This window comes from Drosophila takahashii, chromosome 3R, assembly GCF_030179915.1.
Source record: "Drosophila takahashii strain IR98-3 E-12201 chromosome 3R, DtakHiC1v2, whole genome shotgun sequence".
In the NCBI taxonomy this organism is placed as follows: Eukaryota; Metazoa; Arthropoda; class Insecta; order Diptera; family Drosophilidae; genus Drosophila; species Drosophila takahashii.
In genome coordinates this window covers 10,056,171-10,072,749 of record NC_091681.1, presented here as the reverse complement: position 1 = coordinate 10,072,749, position 16,579 = coordinate 10,056,171, and the positions used below count along the sequence as shown (strand labels likewise).

The 16,579-nt window shown below is 37.3% G+C and overlaps 1 protein-coding gene and 2 long non-coding RNA genes across 6 annotated transcripts in view; 2 read left to right on the top strand and 1 right to left on the bottom strand.

Annotated features, from left to right (window-relative positions):
* Positions 1 to 6,428: 6,428 nt before the first annotated feature.
* LOC138913414 (uncharacterized) lies at positions 6,429 to 7,771 on the top strand. Of its 2 annotated transcripts, XR_011419150.1 has the most exons (3): positions 6,429 to 6,633; positions 6,694 to 6,878; positions 7,097 to 7,771. It is a non-coding gene; the product is annotated as an uncharacterized lncRNA (long non-coding RNA). The 2 variants fall into 2 exon arrangements; XR_011419149.1 differs by having other exon boundaries at positions 6,429 to 6,878.
* Positions 7,772 to 11,587: 3,816 nt separating this feature from the next.
* Positions 11,588 to 16,579, top strand: part of cno (adherens junction formation factor afadin) — a 48,735-nt gene continuing 43,743 nt past the window's right edge. For all 3 annotated transcript variants that reach the window (XM_017154458.3, XM_017154457.3, XM_070217864.1), the window contains exon 1: positions 11,588 to 12,052. The gene's annotated coding sequence lies outside the window, so the exon portion shown is untranslated. The remainder of the gene's footprint in view (positions 12,053 to 16,579) is intronic.
* On the bottom strand, positions 11,869 to 12,505 carry LOC138913669 (uncharacterized). Its single transcript, XR_011419479.1, has 2 exons — positions 12,416 to 12,505; positions 11,869 to 12,324 (listed from the first exon to the last, which is right to left on the bottom strand). It is a non-coding gene; the product is annotated as an uncharacterized lncRNA (long non-coding RNA).

Below are 16,579 nucleotides of genomic sequence, written 5' to 3'. Positions count from 1 at the left end.
CTCTGTAACATTTTAGTATCACCAGTACGCATTATTTATTTTGAAATCAACTTAGAAAGCATATTTATGGTTATTTTTACCTTGGTAACACTTTTAGACAGTAACTAGAAATAATAAATCAAATTTTACATGCTTTAAGTTCCGTGAAACTTTTCAACAAATAACAGCTGTTTGAAAATTCAACAGGAACCATTTTGGGTCGTTCCCTTAATTGCTGAAATTTTTTGTTGAATTTTCAGCAATTCAACAGTTTAGGGAATCCCCCTAACAATATTCATCGCCGAAATGCTATTTTAAGGCGTAATGCCGTTATCGTGGCGGCTATAGCCTTCAATGTGGTACAGGAGGAGTCAACTAGATCTTAGCGACGTAAGCATTGGGTTAATCCGTATTTGCGTTAAAGAGCAGAACGCGGAAGGTTTGCCAGAGATGTAAGTATCTTAAATGGTTCGTGTTAATTGTCCATTGATTCCTGTCATACTTAATAGTTTGAAAATATGGTACATATGGTATATGGTATACGCGGTCAGACGCAATACCACCAAAAGCTAAATTGGCTATTGTTCTTGAGTTAAATGTATTTTAACATAATTTAAAAGAGGTATAGCCAATTATTGCTTTATTAGATATCTTGCATCTGGGGATATTCAACGACATGTGGGATCAGTTTATCGGGTTAGCAAGTAGCGAATAGGTGTAATTATAGATAACGTGTGTTCTGCTCTTTGTGTGATGTTAAAAAACGAGGTCCCAAGATGGAGTAAGGACAATATGCAGAGCTATGCGGATAAATAGTTCGAAAAGTGGAATTTTCCAAATTGTGTTGGGGCCATTGATGGAAAGCATGTGGCAATAAAAGCACCTCACAACTGTGGTAGTGCTTTTTACAACTACAAAGTATGTGAAGTATTTAAAAGTGAAATGTTATTAATTTTTAATTTGTCCCTTTTAAATTTAGGGTTTTCATTCATTAGTTATAATGGCGGTTTGTTACGCAGACTATAAATGCATTTGGAATACTCAGTGCTAAATGGATGGCAGTTCAACGAACACTTCTTTGTCATCCGGAAAGAGCTCAAAAAATTGTTACGGCATGTTGCTTGCTTCAAAATTATATGCTTCGCGAGGATCCCAAGGAGTACTCTAACAGAATAGATGCGTACACATAAATATCTATAACATTTTTCCAATTTATTTATATATATATTTTTTTTAAAGTCCTCGGAAGCCATTTTTTGCAACAAATCGGTCATAGCAAATTTCGCAGCTTGCCTCTAAGGACTTGGTGTTCAAAATACTGTCCCAGTACTGAAATGCCCATTGTGGATTAATGTTGGCTACTCAATTAGTGTTAGCTGCGTCTTTAAAAATTCGTCAATGCTGTTGCTTAATTTTTCTGCTCCTTGGACTTGCCGTGGTTCTTTGGTAGTTTCTTCTTCTAAAATTGTAAGCTACATTCACTCTGGATTCCCTAAATATTTGACTTTCTTCTTTCTTTCTTCTTACAGAATCTTGAGCTGTAACCTGACCACTAGTTGATGGAAAATCGTCCACAAAAGAGTCATCACATTGTAATGGCGATAGGCTTTCTGAATTTGAGCACGGATGCTCATAAGGATTTTCTGCGAAATCCAAATCGCGATCTCCAACTTTAAATGAAGTTTTAAAAGTTCTTAGGTGCAAATATATATAAGAGTTATTAATATGGAAAAGAAATAAAAGTGTCTTACTTTCTTTGGGTTGAAAGGTCTGGCAAAAAGGACATGTCTTTCGCAAATTCCCAGCTTATTTCTGAGAAATCATTAAAGGAGGGACTTGGAATTGGTACACCTTCATCGCTTCCGCTCTTGAAATGCTTTGAAGAAGCTGTTTTCTTTTGATATCGGAAGCTATCGCGAAGAGAGGCCCAAGCCGTCTTGCAAGTAATCACTGCGTTATAGTAACCATTTCATAATGGTAATTTTATTATCAATAATTTAACGATAAGCTTACGTGGTTTATCCAAGCTGGTAGCAATAGAATTCCACGCATTCTTCACAGCATTCACATCTAAATGCTTCTTGTGCGAACCTGGCTGATTAGGCATATCTTTTCTTCGCGAGAAAAAGACTCCAGGCGCCTCTTTCTTTGAGGACCTTTATTTTGATTCATTTTTCAAAGTTTCGTTTCACAACTTCGCAGTCAAAATAAATGAATTTGTTTATTTCATCTTTCAAAAACATTCCTTCCACACGTTCCTCATATTTATACAAAGTGAAAAAAAGAGTAGTCTATGAAACATTCGATCTATCTTAAGAAGTGCTAGCCAATGAGAATAGTAATTAAAAATAGTCTAATAATTTATAAAATCGGATGTAAAATAGTTTCCGAAACTATACAATACCAAAAAAAATTTTATTATATAATTTAAACTAGAGAAAAAAAACAAGATCCACACGTTCCACAAATATTGACAGAAGGAAAAATTTCACACACTCCGTTGTAAAAATATTTGTGTCGTGAAATTTTTCAGCTGTCAATTTTGTATGGTAATTTTCGTTTCGTTGCCTTTTTGATTGAGGTGAGTACTAGGCTTTACGGCTTATAGATGCTTCGAAAAATGTTATTCGAACCCCTCAATCAATTCGATTTTGCAGGCCGTTAAAGCTAGAATTTGTAAAAGAGAGCAAGGAGTGCATCATAAAGGAAAACGAGTATGTTATAAATCACATATCCAATTTAATGCCTTGCAAAATTATCTTGGAAAGTGGGAAGTCCGTATACATCAACTTTAACTTATTTTTAACAGTTATAGATGGCAAAGTAGAGAGCCACACAATCCAATTTTCTGAATAACAGACATTTCAAGTGTGCCAAATTCCTTTTCATCGTCAGCCATTAAAAATTCGGATTGAGCCCTCTTCATGCCTGGATTCAAGTATTTGAACTCATTTTGCACGCAGGGTATAAAAGTTGTGTGAAGAAATGGAGAATATATGAGGCAAAAGACAAGGAAGAGGTACTTAAGAGAAAGAAGGAAATCCAAGGCAAATTTTGGGAACACCATTATTTGAAAGTCGATCAACCGAAAGTGGGAGGATTTGGAAGTACAAACAATGGAAACACTGCTCGGCGAGCATTCTGGCATCGACGAGCAGCTCATTTATATTTTTCACACAGTTTTGATATGCCTTTCATGCAAGCTGCCAATTGCGGTGCAAAAATTCCAAGCTTTTTCTTTTAGAACTGCCGAAATAATAGTAGAAGAATTCAGCGACAGAAAAGAATGTGTCTTCCATTAGAGGTTTTGGACCTATTAGATAACAGCACGGCGGGTGGGGATGAGGAGATTAATGCCTTGGACTTAAAATTTGGATACAATCTTGAGTTGGCAAACAAAGAGCAGGACTTTTTCTAAGAGGTTTGTAGGAAAAATATATGCCTAACTATACATTATTAACTTCCTTTCGTTATAGGGCCACCAAATGCTTTGGATGGGTTTTATATCACTTTCCGCCTTAATACCTTGTTAAAGGCGTGCCACGATTGACCAATAATTTAACCAGATTCCGAAAACAGAAGTCGAATATCATGATCCGTTCTTGAGTTATTAATTTTGGCCAAAAATGAGTGGTCAAATTCCCGATACTGGGATGGACGCTATGGGAAGAGGGTATAACTAGGAAATTTTCGGTATGGATGGTGGATGGATCTCAGTGGGAAGACCCTATAAGCTGTTTGGATTCCAAAGTTTCAAGTTCTTTGATGAAAGCCAGAGGGCGCTCTCAATTGGGAGTGTTTTTGATGGTTTAAAACAGCGGTCGGCAGCGTTCTATTAAGTGAGCATAGGGAATTGCTCTGTCCATCCGCTGCCTCTCATGTACACTGTAGAACAGCGGTCTACACACACACATTGATGAGCTGCCCAGTGCAAATTACTCACACAAATATAGAACAAAATGTCATCGTATGTGTGTGCCGACCGCTGGTTTAAGGCATTTTTCCACTATGCGGTTTTTTCGGTATTTTTGTGTATTTTCGATTGGCAACGCGATAGGCGGACGTGAGGTGTTTCCATTGGCAAACGCGTCTGACAGCTGTTGTGCTATTGTCATTTGCGAGCTGAAGTAAACAATGGATTTAAATAATTTGTTATTGATAATTGTAATCGCAGAACAGCATTTGAACAGCGTGGAAACATTGCTGCAATGATGAAAGCAACAACATCCCACGTTACGCTGCTTGAGCATTTATTACGGCAGAAAGCAAAAGGATCTGCTGCAGAAGGCGTTCATATATATAGATCTGAACAGTCATTTAATTAATTCTTTGACACGACCCGCGACAGCAGTAGCTTCTGCGGCGGCACGTCACTGAACAGAATCTGATACGGGGCAGAAATGCCTACAAGAACATTGTGCCCATTTCCAGCAGTCGCCTGTCAACGTGTGTCAATTGAATATAGAATGGCCATCTACGGTCTAACCAGGAGGTCGCCTTAATGGACGAATGGCGCACGCGAAGCAAACGTCAAGATCATGAAGACAGGGAAGCCCATGTGGCTGCGCTGCAACGACCAATATTTCGCTTCCGATCCTTTCTAGCCGAGCCATTCCATTGGATAAACGAACTGCTACTGCTCTTTATGCGCTTGGATCATCCTCGGAATTCTGAACTATTGCCAGATCATTTGGCATATATCATATATCAAATACCAATCTATACGAAATAAAGTTCATGTAAATATCAACAATAAATGGTTTTAATATTTCCCGCTTCTTATCAGCCTCTTATCAGTTTCGGGTCCAGAAAATTTCAATTCCCAGCCCTGTAACGCGACAAATTTTCACCCTCCCCTCCTCACCCCTCGCCTACAAGTTTTGTATGGGATTTGGGCGCGTTAAACGGTAAATGGATGCAAACGCGACGCGTCCATAATGAGCAGAGGGCATAAAAAGCTCAGTTCAGGGGTATTTTTACAGGCAGTCCGCGCGGTCACACTGCAATACGACATTTTATGGAAAACGTAAAATGGGTCACTCATTTGAACATCGCGAGCTAATCCACTACATCGTCAGCCTGGGAACTGTTCTCCTCTGTCTCCGATGGCCTAAGAGGCAGAGACAGTATCTCTTGGAGGGGAACAGCCTCCTGCTCTTCTGCAATTTGATCCACACTCATCGGAGCAGGAGCAGGGGATGATGTTGTTTTCCCTGTCCCAGAACTGGCTATGGCTTCCCGGAGCCACACTATGTCGTCAGTGGGGCAGCTTTGGTGGCGTTTTATACAGAAATTTAGGTGCGCCCCAATTGCCGACATAGAGTTGCTCAGGAAGCCACAGTAGCAGCCGAGCGAATATTGCTCTTTGTTGCACCCGGCTGCTAAGTGCTTGACTAGGCCATCCCTGGGGGTGGCCCGGCACTCCTCGCACTGGTTATATTTTTTGGGTCTCGTTACGAGGGTACCCCTCATCCGGAGATCTGCGAACGTCGCGAAACACGCTACTTGCTCCATAGCTCAACAATAAAACCTTATTAATTCGCGTGCTAACTAAATGAGGACTCTCCACAAAACTAAGGACCGGATTTAATTTATTAAAAACAAAATCGAGGAAGAAAATCTTTCGATTTTTTCGACAAAAATATGGTTTTCGGTAAACACCTAGCCCCCCCCCCAAAAACAAACAAATATTCAGACTCGGAAGAAGACTTTATTGTTTGAACTTTTCCGCGCATGATGGGAAGATACTTCCCGTACTTGCATCCAGCAACAGTCACTTAGCATGCCTTCATCCCAGAAACCTCCGTAACGCCTTTCAAACCATGCCATATCCTGATGAAATCGTTCACCCTGTTCATCACTTTCTGCTCCCAAGATCAATGGAAATAAGTAGATATGACTGTTAAGGAAGTGCATTTTAAGAGACATACGCGAACCTGTAATGAGGGCATAACAATGACTAAATAAAATATAATATTTTTTAAATGCTTATACCACTCATTAATGGTGTAAAAGGTTTTCATCATGGTCTGAATTAATTCATGGGAATTGTCTTTTCTTTTGTTTCCTAAAAATCCGTGAACTACTTCCTGAAACGCCTTCCAAGCTGCTTTTTCTGAAGGTCCTAATGATTTTGTGAAATTAGAACAAATATACCGGCTGTGATTGTTTCTGCGGAGAGCTTTCACAAAATTTTTCATAAGACCCAGTTTTATGTGCAGCGGGGGAAGAATTACGTTTTCTTTTAGTACTAGGTTTCTTTAGGGACATTTTCTTCGCCAATGACATGATCCTTACGAGGTGGCCAATCATGCTGGGAAAAATGTAAGTCATCTGCCCCACTATTCCAAAGGCACAAAATGCAGCTAAACTTTGTGTAACCACCTTGGAGACCAGTGAGTATTGCAACAACCTTTAGATCACAACAGATTTTCCAATTGTACACTCATAAAAATTAATTTCTAAATTTTGGAAATCTCGCCATTGAATCGGCCTACCTTTGAAAATAGAAAAAAAATTTCTTGTTATTAGAAAATTGGCCTTTGAATACAGAAAACCTTTCTTGATGGAAAAAATTCAAGAAAGAATTTTTCTTAAAAATAGAAAAATGAAAATCTCATATGTCTGTTTTGCCGTCGCAGCCAAAACATTTTTGTACGTATTTTAGGACAAAATCACCTTTGAATATATGAATGAAATGACCCTAGAATATAGGAAAGTAGCCATTGACTTCCTTCGGCTGCCGAATGTTAACGACAAGAAAAACGAAGTGGGACGAAGGGCCTACCCGGCTACCGACTTCTCTGATCACCCGAGCGTCAGTTGTGAAAAAAATTCGTGAGTGATGGACGTGATTTTCAAGCGGATAAGAGGTGAAGCCTTTTTCCGAATATTCAAAGGTATGTAAATATGTATATAATTTTTTGTATAGCGGGCGTACAATTGTATGTATGTAATTAAAGGATACATTTCAAATCTCTTTAACAAGCGTATACCAATTTAGGTGAATTGTTTTTTAGCTAAGAGCTACGTACATACATACATTTGTACATAAATTTGTGGGTGTACAGTTCTATAATAACTTTATCTTATTACTCGCATTTTATTTATTTTTCAGAGTGAAAATACCTGCAGTTGCAACAGCCAAATAATTTGTTTGTCGAAGCTGTAATTTTGTTTTAAAACCATCTAAGGTAAGAAAAATATGTTGTATTTGTTTGACATACTTATGTATGCATGTAAATATCTATGCATGTACGCGGCTCACCCGATCTGAAACCCGATTTTCAACCCTTTCATATTCTGCTCCTCTCTCTCGCTCGCTTGACCTACGCGTCGCGACGTTTCTCTCTACTCCTTCTTAAAATTGTCATGATCTGACCTGCTTACATTCGGTCTCCCTTCGCGCAAAGGACTGTATGTAAATATATATGTATGTATGTGGCTCTTTCTGAAATTAGATTTTCAACCCTTCCTTCTTCATTTTCTACCTGTCTTGCTCCTCTCTCGGTCGTCTGACCAACGTGTTTGTATTTTGGCTATTATTAACATTACATTATTATCTATTATCTAAAAACATCTATCTATTCTTATCTAAAAACAAATCATTGATATCCCAATAACTCTTTTTTTCCAGATGAGGAAAGCCGAAGAAAATAATTTTTTATGCCTGCAACTACATATTTGGTTATAATAATGTTTTCTTAAGTCAAAAATGTGTTATTTAAAATTGTTTAAATGTTCAGTGTTAAATGTTTTAAATTTAAATAAATAAAATATGCAAAAGAAAAAACCAAGTTACATTTTATTTTTAGGGTTTCAGTGTTAATATAAAACTTCCCTTCAAGAAATATTATTTCTTAAATCAAGAAATAAAATTTCTTGAAAGGAAATTTAAACAAGAAAGAATTTTTCTTGTTCAAAAGGTGCCTTTCTAAAAAACCCTTTCTTGTTTTAAGAAATTTAATTTCTTGAAACAAGAAACAAACCACCTTTGAAACAAGAATCGCCTTTCTTGTTTTAAGAAATATTTTTTCTTGTTTTTATGGTGGCTTTCTAAAAAACCCTTTCTTGTTTTAAGAAATTTAATTTCTTAAAACAAGAAATATTTTTTCTGGTTTTAATGGTGCCTTTCAAAAAAACCATTTCTTGAAACAAAGGTGAGGTCGCCTTTGGCAAAAATTCAAGAAAGAATTTTCTAGATTTTAAGGAAATTCTTCGATTTTTTTTTATGAGTGTATGATTTGTAATCTATTAGTTCCAGAAGCAGTTTCATGGTCTCATATGTTTCCTTCACGTTAGAGGAATGACCAATAGGCATGGGTGGTTTTTTGTTTCCCTTATGCAGTAAAACAGCATTCACGATATACTTGCTTCCGTCAATAAATAGACGCCAGTCAGCAGGATTGTGATGTTCTCCAAGTGCTGCAAATAACGCTGTGACGTTATTGCAAAAACAAAAATCTTTAGTTTTTGAGAATTTTTTTTTTTAATTTTTGCTTTGGTTTCTATAAAATGAAATTCGAGTTTCCGTTTTCAAAAAACCATGTCCTCTAAGGGGTTATATACAGTTGTGATAGATGAATAAATCGATTTTTTTATTGCATATTCTTTAAGTATATACTGTAGAGAGTACTCTAACAAAAATTCAAAACGATCGGAGCTTTAGAACCGAAGTTGTAGCTATTTATAGCGCACTACCTGCACATCGGCCGTTACAAACTTGAAACTTTAAACGCGATTATCTCAGAATCTCGTTTTTTCGAAATTACCTTTGCGGTGGACACGATTACTAAAAAACTATTAATCCGATCGACACCAAATTTTGACCACTTATTTATTATAACAATAACTAGTCCTTGAACGAAGGATTTTCAATTTTTTTTGAAAAATTCTTTTTTTAGAGCATAAAATCCAAAATTGTATACCTTGAAAAAGTACATTTTTTGTTAAAACCGTCGCCATTTTTTTTTTAATCAAAATTTTTACAAATCTTTCGTTCAGGGACTAGGCAATACAATATACTAACGAAATTTTTTTGAATTGGGGATTTGAGGTGAACCGTTTTTGGGATATGATGTTTACCGCAAGTCACCTTAACCCCTTAATCTGGAAGCAAGAATTTCTGACTTTTCTTTTGACTTTAAGTCTCGGCACAAGTCATTGAGATCTTTTTGACTCGTTAGCTTTATGAGGGAATTTTCAGATTCACTACACCGAGAAAAAAAACCGTTCTCAACGTTCTTGATTTCAGTATTTCCGTGCTCAAAAGTGAGCCAAGAACGGTTTTACTAAAATCAAGAACGAGTGTTCTTGATTTGAGACTACTTTTTTGAAAATAAGTATTCTTGATTTCAGTATGAGTCTTCTTGGATTCAAGAAGAAAAATTCTTGGATTCAAGAATAGGCGTTCTTGGTTCCAAGAGTAAATCGTTCTCGGGTTTAATAACTTCACTCTTACCAAGAAGAACGTATTCTTGGTTTCGAGAAGAAAAATTCTTGGATTCAAGCATAGGCGTTCTTGATTTCAAGAATAGGCGTTCTCGATTTCAAGAATGTTCCACTCTTGATGCAAAAAGGAATTTTTCAGAAAAATTAAAAATTTCATATATTCACTTTTTTTTATTTTATTAATTTTCTATTTATTATTTTAGATATAACATAGTTACAAATTACTTATAACTAAACATATTTAAGTCTAACAGCAATCTTATCATTATTAAGTAAGTACGAATAAATTTAAGTAACATACATAAAACGGACAATAAATATAAAGTTTTATAATTTTAAAATGTACCTTGCCAAGCGTGCTACCTCCTCTAGGTGGATCGATACCAATGAGCGATGTTTGTTTCTCGCTCTTTTCCTGATTACGTCCCACAAACTGCAAAATTAATATATAGTTTAAATAACAATAAATAATATTATATTATATAAATATTATTTATATATAAGACTAACAGGTTACTGTATCCTGTATATCTGCTAAAAAGGGACGTAAAGAAGTCGATTAGCGGAAAGTGGGAGCTGATACTTACATATGGGTATTTTTTCATTTAGTAAATGAGTACCAAAGCCGTACCGGTACCAGCAATTTTTATTTTGGTCTCGGTACCGCTTCTCTATTAGGAATCGCTTTATTTCGTTTATCGATTCTGGTTTTTTTCCCTGATAAAAATAATTATTTTTACTCAAAAAATATCGGGATAATGTGATATATTTTTCACATCCCGATCACCCATTTGAACATCGAGATAAACGTTTTTCTCCAAACACATTTAATGGCGGTTAAGTTAGCAAGGGTGCTTTGATGTGAATTTAAATGTTGAGACAAAATTCTCCAAAATGTAAGAAAACATTGTATCTTGACATTTCTGTTAAGTTGAGACAGAAACCGCATATTTTAATATCATGCGCCATCTATCGGCGTTAGCGGCGGGGCACTTTTATGTTAATTGAAATGTTAAGACAAAATCCTCCACAATGTAAGAATACGTATCTTAATATTTCTGTTCAATTGAACATAAACGTTTGAGAGCGCCATTGCGGCAGAAAAGGGAACCAGTGAGTACAGATAATATGACGATATAAATATTTATTTTTATTCAAACAAGAAAGGAAGCTACCTTCGGCCAGCCGAAGCTTATATACCCTTGCAGATAAAGTAAATACCTATAGTTTAATGCTCACTCGGTGCAGTTCCAGGAATTCCAGATTCAGCGGTTCTATTTAAATTTTGTTTTTAAGTTGCCAAGAATCAAAACGCCTACTTCCTCCAAAGTTACAATGAATTTTCTTATATTTGTTTGAATATTCCTATGGGAGCCTTAAGATAAAGTTGTCCGATCCGGCTCGCTCCGACATATGTACTACCTGCAATAGAAAGAAGACTTTCGGGAAAGTTTCATCGCGATAGCTTAAAAACTAAGAGACTAGTTCGCATAGAAACGGACAGACAGACAGACGGACAGACAGACAGACTGACAGACGGACATGGCTAGATAGACTCGGCTATTGGTGCTGATCAAGAATATATATACTTTATGTGGTCGGAAACGTCTTCTTCACTGCGTTGCAAACCTCTGACTGAAATTATAATACCCTCTGCAAGGGTATACAAATATCGATCTTTGTTGGAGGATTTAAAAAGAATGTTATGTCTATTCTTGTAGGTCGGTTCAATTGGATTTTCGAGAGAGAGTTTTCCGAAATTTAAACCTATCTGTAGCCTACTATTCTACCAGTTCCGCCATGAACCAGCACGACTCCGGAACCAGTTCTCCATCCCCAGGCCATCTCTAGTATCGGCATCTGCTGCTCCTCTCTAACCCAGGTACGCGGTCATCTGGGATGTTTTGAATTTATAAATGTTTATTTTCCTTATTTCGGCAGACCATAACAAGATAATGAAAAGAGTACGGCTCTAATATTTTCGCTGGATTCTTTAGGGGAAAAGGCAAAATCTTGATCTGGTAAATGACACTTACGTTATTACGCGATACGTATCGCAGAGTGACCATTTGTGAGTGTTTTTAGGGATTTTTAGGGAAATACCGACTGTTGATATTTTTTAGGGAACGCAACATTTTCACCTGGCAACACTAACAGTTTTCCTCCACACAAAAAAAAACTGTTCGCGGGTCCACACCAACCACCACCACAGCAAGCTGAAATCCGAAAAAGAAACATGTCGAGGGCGCGCGTCTCCGATCGCTGAGACTCCGATAAAAACAAAATCGCAACAAGTGCGGAGTTCGCTAGTGCCGAGTTCTTTGCGATCGCAGCCTGTGAAAAGGCGCTTTGTGATTCTTAATTTCGCCAACTTCGGGATTTCTCCGCAACATAATATTCGCATTCCCCTGCGCACTTGGCTCTCTTCGCGACGCGAAATGTGCAACAACAAGTTAGAGAGCAACTACATGCCAACACAACGACAAAGTTAACCAATATTTAATTGCCGTCTTAATTTAATTAGCGGCCCACAGTGCAGTGCAAAATACGTGAATACGACTCTGCTAGCCACCTGGATAACAAAGCTGGATAAATCGGATTACACCGGGCGACAAAGAACGAGGTATAGAAAACGAAGCCCCCAGATCTGATATTTATGAATTTCGCCACCCCCTCTGAATTACAAAAGCAACAATTGTCATGTCCGGCTTAGCAACAACAAAAATAACAACGGCATTCCAACGGCGTCTGCTTTGTTTTCCCGCACTCACACACACACTCAGTGGAACGAACGCCACCCGCTCCTCTTTAAGCTGCCTTTTTCCATCGGGCATCGGGGGAAGAGACGCTTCCAGCGGGATGTGGTTTTGCGCTTCTTCTCCATTCTCTTGTTCTCTGCAAGAAAAAGAAAAGGGTGCGTCGACGTCGACTCGACATTTCTATTGTTGTTGTTTTCCGTGACGGTATTTTTTATTTTGTTGCTCACCTTCGTACGTTATCAGAGTGTTCATTTTGATCGTTTGTTTCGCTGGCGAGAAGTCTCCACTGGAGTTTCGTGCTCCCTCACGCCAAACAGTTATACCTGTTTCCACAAGAGAGAGGGAGAGGAGACCTGCGGATAAAGCCGAGCAGCAGCAAAATCTCCACCGGAGAGAGCCACTGGAAGATCGGAATTTTTAGTGCTCAGCTCCGACTAACAGGTTTTAGTAGTAGTAGCTTACATGCTTATTTTCTACTACGTTTTTTTTTCGTTGCGGCTTACAATTCTGTTTTTCCACTCCCTCTCTCTCATTTTTTGCATGGCAAACTTTCGGTCATTGGACTGTTGTTGTCTTGCCCACCGCCAGAGAACAACAACAATTGGAGAAACACTGATAGCGAAGTACAGTGGAGCAGGCCAAGATAGAACCTAGAACGTTTCATTATTGGGCAATGGAACTGGACGAAAATCAGACCATATATAATAATTAAACATTTTAATGCATTTATTAGTCTCCACAATAAATAAATAAAGACCCAATTTTGGTAAATCTCTGAATGGAGTTAGTTCACTTCCAAGAGTTCACCGTAGCTCCATAAGCCCGTTTCTCTGTTTCTCATTCTCGCCCAGCTCCATTTTCGCCTCTTTCGCACACCTCACCTCACTGCATGCGACTGCAAATTTGTGCAGCCGAACTTTGTACTTCTCTTGTTTTCGCATGACTCATGAGTTTGCTTTATTTAGGATTGCTTTTTCGTTTCGGAGTTTCAATGAGTAAGATTTGGCGGGGTAAACAGAGTTACCTGCATTGTTATCAATGGGCTCGTTCCACATTCCAATTACCTTATCTGGGACTCTGTTGCCCCAAAAAGCACCGAAAGGAGATAAACCAAAATTACATTGCCCCACAAACAATGACACAATGCAATTGCATTGACATCCCTTGATAAGAAAGGCAAAGAAAGACACGAAAGAATATTACCACTTCCCAGAAAGTGCACTAAACCAATACGAAAAGCTGAATAAATAAGGTAAATAAATAATCGAAAACAAGTGCGGGGTGAAATCAAATGTAGGACGGCGATCCACAAACGCCCATGCTGCTTGAAAAAGAAAGAGAAACTGGCCCACGAGCACAGGTGGAAGATAATCTAATTACGCCACGGCACATTGGGTCTCAGTCCAAACAACGGACTGAGGCAAATCAAATATTGATAAAAGTATCTCTGAAATTGACGTAGATCAGGAGTCAAGACCAGCCGAATGCCCTATAAACCATGGTCGTTCATTTCTGTTCTCCGTTGCATTTTGAAATTAAGTAAGAAACCACCTGGAAAGAGCGAAATTGGTTGAATTAGGAGTTCAAGTAAAAGTAAATTATATTTGCGGTTCGATTCTTAGCGAATCTTCCATAGGTTTAACTTAAATTAAAAAGGTGTTATGTTTTTTTAAGAAAGAAAAGTGGTATAAAAACTTTGTTTTTTGGGGTTTTGAAGTACACAAGTTCAACTTTTTGTTTAATGACCCAAAAAAATCGGTGTTTTTGGCAAACTACCGGATTTCTATCGATTTGAAGTGTGTTAGGCAAAATGGATTATCGGAAACCAAAAATTTTAAAATAGTTTTTAACTGTCTTGTTGCTGAAAATAATTGCAGTAATTGCAGCTGTTTGAACAAAAAAAAAGAGAGTAAAAAATAGCACATTTGTCACTTAAATTAAACTATCTTAAAAAGTTCTTGAAAGGGCAAAGTAATACATTTTTTATAAGGAGCATAAATAACTAATAGTAGTTTTTATGCCTTAAATGCTTTTAGAACATTTGAGTTCAACATTTAGTTTAACTTTTATACAAAATAGGGACATTATTTCAGCCATTAAATCATCACACACATAATATACATTAATATTGAGAACAAACTTGATAAAGTGTATCAGTTATTAGTAAGGCACATAAAGTTGACCCATTAAAAGAAAAAAAGACGTTATCAGAATTACGGAATAGTTAAAAGCCAGAAGAGTAGATAAGCTTTCCGGCGATACGTTGGTGAACTAGTTGCCAATACGAATTATTTAGCCTTTAACTATTGCAACTTCAAACATTATCTTTTTCCTTTCGTTTATTAGGTTTGGACTACACAACTATCCAAATATTTAAGTTAGAACATCACAAATCTTTCATACATATTTTAGGTATGGTTAAGAGAAAACTATTAGTAAAAAAGGTTTTGAAAAGTTAGTGTGTGTGCACTGAGTAGTAAATTATTAATTATAATTAACAGCTTAAAAATCTTATTCGCTTTCAATCACCAGTTAAAATACACCACGCCAGAAAACAAAAGTACCTCAAAAGTGAACTTTTTTTTTGACAACTTTGAACATATTTTACCGGCGAACATACTTTATTTACAATAAAATGTTTGAACTAAATTTTAATGGTTAAGAGAAAACTATTAGTAAAAAAGGTTTTGAAAAGTTAGTGTGTGTGCACTGAGTAGTAAATTATTAATTATAATTAACAGCTTAAAAATCTTATTCGCTTTCAATCACCAGTTAAAATACACCACGCCAGAAAACAAAAGTACCTCAAAAGTGAACTTTTTTTTTGACAACTTTGAACATATTTTACCGGCGAACATACTTTATTTACAATAAAATGTTTGAACTAAATTTTGAAGTTTAAGATTTTTTTTCTGTGTGGTACGTGGGCAATCTATGCCCGTATTAGCCAGGTTGCTGTCATGGCTAATCTGCATTCTCAGTTTTCTGGCTCAACTGCAATTTAACGCCGCAACAGCTCCAAGATCCCCACAATACTCTTACTCATACTCCTCCAATCTTTTATTTGCGCCTATTTGGCAATTCCTCATTCGCAGCCTGGCGCGTAATTGGACTCTTTTGCGTTTCTTGGTTCTCAAATGCAAAATGTTTATTTTTGGCTTTGGCTTTTTGTTTGCACGATCCCCGCCCTCTTCTCCGCCTTTTTGTTTACTTTTGCTTTCAGCGCTCCAGCGATACTTTTGTGGTTCTGCCCGCCGGATTCGTTTTGCGCAAAGTTGTAGTCTCCTATATGATATATGTATGTCTGTTTTTTTGGGGGAGTTTTAGCTGGAAATCCGAGCTTTTCTCGGTGCAGCTGTTTCCGAGATATTTTCATTATTCGTTTTATAGTCGGATGGTATGCGTAAACAAAGCGCGTGTGGATTTGCTAATAATAATTCATAGGAAACCATAAATATTGGCCTTATAAACTGAAATGGCTAAAAGTTTGCGGTGTCAATAGGTTTTTTGCAGTGAAATATTATTAGTTTAGGAAACAATGAACTATGATAGTCATAATTATATTATTACCAACCAAATTATTATCTTTTTTTATATAATTAAGGCCTAAAACTCACTTTTATCGAAAAAGTGCACAAAACACAACATTCATGAAGATTTCGTTTACCTTTAACTCGTTAATGCTGAAAACTCTTCTCTTAAAATCTTAAAAATCTTAAAAAAGTCAGGACTAATTCAAATAAAACTGGGATTAGAAGGGGTTTCCCGCGGATCGGCTGAGTGCCACGCCCATTGGTTGAGCTGTGGGTCGATTTCCGCCCCTTTGAGCTTCAACGTGCGCAAACCCGTTTCGCAAATCGAATACTGCGCCAGTCACTCACTATCGCTATATAGTGGGCTATAGCTTACCCGCTCGATCGGCCAAGAAACTCGTTTTCTTCTGCTGCCTGACCGTGATTTTATTTTTGTTTTGTGTGCTTTTTGCTGCCGTTTCTGTAGTATGCTCTTTTTTCTGTTTGGTTTTTGTGTGTGTTTTTTGCGAGTGAGTTATTGTCGTAAGGCGATCAAACTTGACTGCTAATGTGTGTGTGTGCCAACGTGAATATTGTTCCACTTTGTTTGCATTTCATGTGCGCGTTTCATGTGAGAAAGTTTGTAGATCAGTTGGGAGTTTGCATATCCCGCTGACCAACGCCCCGGACAATTGCATGTAGAAATTTCCCATCAGTAGCTGCGGGTCTTGTTCCCGCACATTTTACACGCGGTTCAAATTACACAAGACAATCAAGTCTACTTAACCAACAAGAAAAAAACACTGCTGAAAGTTTACTGCACTTCTGGAGATGTGGGGAACAATATCTCTCCCATTCAGTCTGAAATATAATGGGACT